Source organism: Panulirus ornatus, chromosome 16, assembly GCF_036320965.1.
Source record: "Panulirus ornatus isolate Po-2019 chromosome 16, ASM3632096v1, whole genome shotgun sequence".
Taxonomy (NCBI): Eukaryota; Metazoa; Arthropoda; class Malacostraca; order Decapoda; family Palinuridae; genus Panulirus; species Panulirus ornatus.
The window spans coordinates 13,638,971-13,644,596 of record NC_092239.1 but is presented as its reverse complement, the minus strand read 5'-3'; the positions used below and the strand labels follow the sequence as shown (position 1 = coordinate 13,644,596).

Here is a 5,626-nt window from a genome sequence, read left to right as displayed (position 1 = left end):
AAGAAAAAAAGCAACTAAAAATTCTAAGACTCCTCAGGAAAATCGAAGTCATGTTTTTCATAAACATTGGCCAAGGTTAGTGAATTATCATCATGAAACAATGTTTAACAGTTTATTTCAAAATTCATGCCAACATACCTAAACCATCTCATGGATTATTCTTCAACACAAGCACAACTTTGTGGCAAATCTTGCAATCACAAGAAAAAGCAGCTATTTCCCAACTCGCAAGATGCTTTCCATATACATATGAATCAACACTGCAAGCCAGGAACACAAGCAAAGACCTTCATTGCTCTGGACCACCTGTGGATTAAGTCAACTTCAATACCTCCATAAGAACAACCAAACATTCAACATCTGATCATCCCTCAGAAATTTAGACCAAAATCATGCGTTTCAAAAACACGGGCCAAGATGAAAATATCATCAGGAAATCCAATAAATCTAGTGTTGTCCTAATCTCATCAAACCAATCATTCTACTAAACAAACACACAAGAGGAATGAATATTCAATACAACACACTTCCAAACAAGGTCAACTTACCTGTTAAAGCTAATCATACAGGCATTTTCTGCAACAGATTGTCATGAGAAAAACCTTGCACTTCGAAGAGAGGAAAACGCGACATCCACCAAATAAGTGCAAACTATAAATGACAGCTTATCCATTGATACACGTGCATTGTAGGCTTGATTTACATAGCGAGATTCTTCCGGCTTTCATTCCACCTGTGGAATGGCACATTCATCATTTAATCAACAGAAAAACAGAAATTTCATGATCACTAATTCAAAGATTCCTCAATCATCTAAATATCATGTTTTTCATAAATATAGGCCAAGATGAACATATCATCAGGAAACAAGCTTTCAACTTAATTCTGATCCATTAAACCATTTATTCATTAAAACATTCTGAATATTACAGTCATTTTCAGACTTCTGGTCAACTTACCATTAAAAGCTAAACAAGTTGTCTTAAGCAGCTGTAAAATGTTCTGTAGTAAGTCTTGCAATACCAAGAGAGCACAATGAGGTGGCCACTAGGTGAAAACTCTCAAGACTTCGTCTCTACTGAGAAACCATCAGAGAGAGAGACTGCAAGACTGCATCACAAAACTGTTTTCCCCTTGCTCCTTCGCATCTCTCGAAAATGTGAAATGTATCCTATAACCAAGAAAAAAAGCAACTAAAAATTCTAAGACTCCTCAGGAAAATCGAAGTCATTTTTTTCATAAACATTGGCCAAGGTTAGTGAATTATCATCATGAAACAATGTTTAACAGTTTATTTCAAAATTCATGCCAACATACCTAAACCATCTCATGGATCATTCTTCAACACAAGCACAACTTTGTGGCAAATCTTGCAATCACAAGAAAAAGCAGCTATTTCCCAACTCGCAAGATGCTTTCCATATACATATGAATCAACACTGCAAGCCAGGAACACAAGCAAAGACCTTCATTGCTCTGGACCACCTGTGGATTAAGTAAACTTCAATACCTCCATAAGAACAACCAAACATTCAACATCTGATAATCCCTCAGAAATTTAGACCAAAATCATGCGTTTCAAAAACACGGGCCAAGATGAAAATATCATCAGGAAATTCAATAAATCTAGTGTTGTCCTAATCTCATCAAACCAATCATTCTACTAAACAAACACACAAGAGGAATGAATATTCAATACAACACACTTCCAAACAAGGTCAACTTACCTGTTAAAGCTAATCATACAGGCATTTTCTGCAACAGATTGTCATGAGAAAAACCTTGCACTTCGAAGAGAGGAAAATGCGACATCCACCTAGTAAGTGCAAACTATAAATGACAGCTTATCCATTGATACACGTGCATTGTAGGCTTGATTTACATACCGAGATTCTTCCAGCTTTCATTCCACCTGTGGAATGGCACATTCATCATTTAATCAAAAGAAAAACAGAAATTTCATGATCAATAATTCAAAGATTCCTCAATCATCTAAATATCATGTTTTTCATAAATATAGGCCAAGATGAACATATCATCAGGAAACAAGCTTTCAACTTAATTCTGATCCATTAAACCATTTATTCATTAAAACATTCTGAATATTACAGTCATTTTCAGACTTCTGGTCAACTTACCATTTAAAGCTAAACAAGTTCTCTTAAGCAGCTGCAAAATGTGCTGTAGTAAGTCTTGCAATACCAAGAGAGCACAATGAGGTGGCCACTAGGTGAAAACTCTCAAGACTTCGTCTCTACTGAGAAACCATCAGACAGAGAGAGACTGCAAGACTGCATCACAAAACTGCTTTCCCCTTGCTCCTTCGCATCTCTCGAAAATGTGAAATGTATCCTATAACCAAGAAAAAAAGCAACTAAAAATTCTAAGACTCCTCAGGAAAATCGAAGTCATGTTTTTCATAAACATTGGCCAAGGTTAGTGAATTATCATCATGAAACAATGTTTAACAGTTTATTTCAAAATTCATGCCAACATACCTAAACCATCTCATGGATTATTCTTCAACACAAGCACAACTTTGTGGAAAATCTTGCAATCACAAGAAAAAGCAGCTATTTCCCAACTCGCAAGATGCTTTCCATATACATATGAATCAACACTGCAAGCCAGGAACACAAGCAAAGACCTTCATTGCTCTGGACCACCTGTGGATTAAGTCAACTTCAATACCTCCATAAGAACAACCAAACATTCAACATCTGATCATCCCTCAGAAATTTAGACCAAAATCATGCGTTTCAAAAACACGGGCCAAGATGAAAATATCATCAGGAAATCCAATAAATCTAGTGTTGTCCTAATCTCATCAAACCAATCATTCTACTAAACAAACACACAAGAGGAATGAATATTCAATACAACACACTTCCAAACAAGGTCAACTTACCTGTTAAAGCTAATCATACAGGCATTTTCTGCAACAGATTGTCATGAGAAAAACCTTGCACTTCGAAGAGGAAAATGCGACATCCACCAAATAAGTGCAAACTATAAATGACAGCTTATCCATTGATACACGTGCATTGTAGGCTTGATTTACATACCGAGATTCTTCCAGCTTTCATTCCACCTGTGGAATGGCATATTCATCATTTAATCAAAAGAAAAACAGAAATTTCATGATCAATAATTCAAAGATTCCTCAATCATCTAAATATCATGTTTTTCATAAATATAGGCCAAGATGAACATATCATCAGGAAACAAGCTTTCAACTTAATTCTGATCCATTAAACCATTTATTCATTAAAACATTATGAATATTACAGTCATTTTCAGACTTCTGGTCAACTTACCATTAAAAGCTAAACAAGTTGTCTTAAGCAGCTGTAAAATGTTCTGTAGTAAGTCTTGCAATACCAAGAGAGCACAATGAGGTGGCCACTAGGTGAAAACTCTCAAGACTTCGTCTCTACTGAGAAACCATCAGAGAGAGAGAGACTGCAAGACTGCATCACAAAACTGTTTTCCCCTTGCTCCTTCGCATCTCTCGAAAATGTGAAATGTATCCTATAACCAAGAAAAAAAGAAACTAAAAATTCTAAGACTCCTCAGGAAAATCGAAGTCATGTTTTTCATAAACATTGGCCAAGGTTAGTGAATTATCATCATGAAACAATGTTTAACAGTTTATTTCAAAATTCATGCCAACATACCTAAACCATCTCATGGATCATTCTTCAACACAAGCACAACTTTGTGGCAAATCTTGCAATCACAAGAAAAAGCAGCCATTTCCCAACTCGCAAGATGCTTTCCATATACATATAAATCAACACTGCAAGCCAGGAACACAAGCAAAGACCTTCATTGCTCTGGACCACCTGTGGATTAAGTCAACTTCAATACCTCCATAAGAACAACCAAACATTCAACATCTGATAATCCCTCAGAAATTTAGACCAAAATCATGCGTTTCAAAAACACGGGACAAGATGAAAATATCATCAGGAAATTCAATAAATCTAGTGTTGTCCTAATCTCATCAAACCAATCATTCTACTAAACAAACACACAAGAGGAATGAATATTCAATACAACACACTTCCAAACAAGGTCAACTTACCTGTTAAAGCTAATCATACAGGCATTTTTTGCAACAGATTGTCATGAGAAAAACCTTGCACTTCGAAGAGAGGAAAATGCGACATCCACCAAATAAGTGCAAACTATAAATGACAGCTTATCCATTGATACACGTGCATTGTAGGCTTGATTTACATACCGAGATTCTTCCAGCTTTCATTCCACCTGTGGAATGGCACATTCATCATTTAATCAAAAGAAAAACAGAAATTTCATGATCAATAATTCAAAGATTCCTCAATCATCTAAATATCATGTTTTTCATAAATATAGGCCAAGATGAACATATCATCAGGAAACAAGCTTTCAACTTAATTCTGATCCATTAAACCATTTATTCATTAAAACATTCTGAATATTACAGTCATTTTCAGACTTCTGGTCAACTTACCATTTAAAGCTAAACAAGTTCTCTTAAGCAGCTGCAAAATGTGCTGTAGTAAGTCTTGCAATACCAAGAGAGCACAATGAGGTGGCCACTAGGTGAAAACTCTCAAGACTTCGTCTCTACTGAGAAACCATCAGACAGAGAGAGACTGCAAGACTGCATCACAAAACTGCTTTCCCCTTGCTCCTTCGCATCTCTCGAAAATGTGAAATGTATCCTATAACCAAGAAAAAAAGAAACTAAAAATTCTAAGACTCCTCAGGAAAATCGAAGTCATGTTTTTCATAAACATTGGCCAAGGTTAGTGAATTATCATCATGAAACAATGTTTAACAGTTTATTTCAAAATTCATGCCAACATACCTAAACCATCTCATGGATTATTCTTCAACACAAGCACAACTTTGTGGAAAATCTTGCAATCACAAGAAAAAGCAGCTATTTCCCAACTCGCAAGATGCTTTCCATATACATATGAATCAACACTGCAAGCCAGGAACACAAGCAAAGACCTTCATTGCTCTGGACCACCTGTGGATTAAGTCAACTTCAATACCTCCATAAGAACAACCAAACATTCAACATCTGATCATCCCTCAGAAATTTAGACCAAAATCATGAGTTTCAAAAACACGGGACAAGATGAAAATATCATCAGGAAATCCAATAAATCTAGTGTTGTCCTAATCTCATCAAACCAATCATTCTACTAAACAAACACACAAGAGGAATGAATATTCAATACAACACACTTCCAAACAAGGTCAACTTACCTGTTAAAGCTAATCATACAGGCATTTTCTGCAACAGATTGTCATGAGAAAAACCTTGCACTTCGAAGAGGAAAATGCGACATCCACCAAATAAGTGCAAACTATAAATGACAGCTTATCCATTGATACACGTGCATTGTAGGCTTGATTTACATACCGAGATTCTTCCAGCTTTCATTCCACCTGTGGAATGGCATATTCATCATTTAATCAAAAGAAAAACAGAAATTTCATGATCAATAATTCAAAGATTCCTCAATCATCTAAATATCATGTTTTTCATAAATATAGGCCAAGATGAACATATCATCAGGAAACAAGCTTTCAACTTAATTCTGATCCATTAAACCATTTATTC

General features: G+C 35.7%; 4 non-coding genes across 4 annotated transcripts; all 4 read right to left on the bottom strand.

Moving 5' to 3' along the window:
* Positions 1-367: 367 nt before the first annotated feature.
* LOC139754298 (small nucleolar RNA SNORD18) lies at positions 368-436 on the bottom strand. Its single transcript, XR_011713879.1, has one exon. It is a non-coding gene; the product is annotated as a small nucleolar RNA SNORD18 (small nucleolar RNA).
* A 1,110-nt stretch (positions 437-1,546) lies between these two features.
* Positions 1,547-1,615, bottom strand: LOC139754297 (small nucleolar RNA SNORD18). Its single transcript, XR_011713878.1, has one exon. It is a non-coding gene; the product is annotated as a small nucleolar RNA SNORD18 (small nucleolar RNA).
* Positions 1,616-2,727: 1,112 nt separating this feature from the next.
* Positions 2,728-2,796, bottom strand: LOC139754296 (small nucleolar RNA SNORD18). Its single transcript, XR_011713877.1, has one exon. It is a non-coding gene; the product is annotated as a small nucleolar RNA SNORD18 (small nucleolar RNA).
* Positions 2,797-5,087: 2,291 nt separating this feature from the next.
* On the bottom strand, positions 5,088-5,155 carry LOC139754299 (small nucleolar RNA SNORD18). The gene has a single exon (XR_011713880.1). It is a non-coding gene; the product is annotated as a small nucleolar RNA SNORD18 (small nucleolar RNA).
* Between the last annotated feature and the right edge of the window lie 471 nt (positions 5,156-5,626).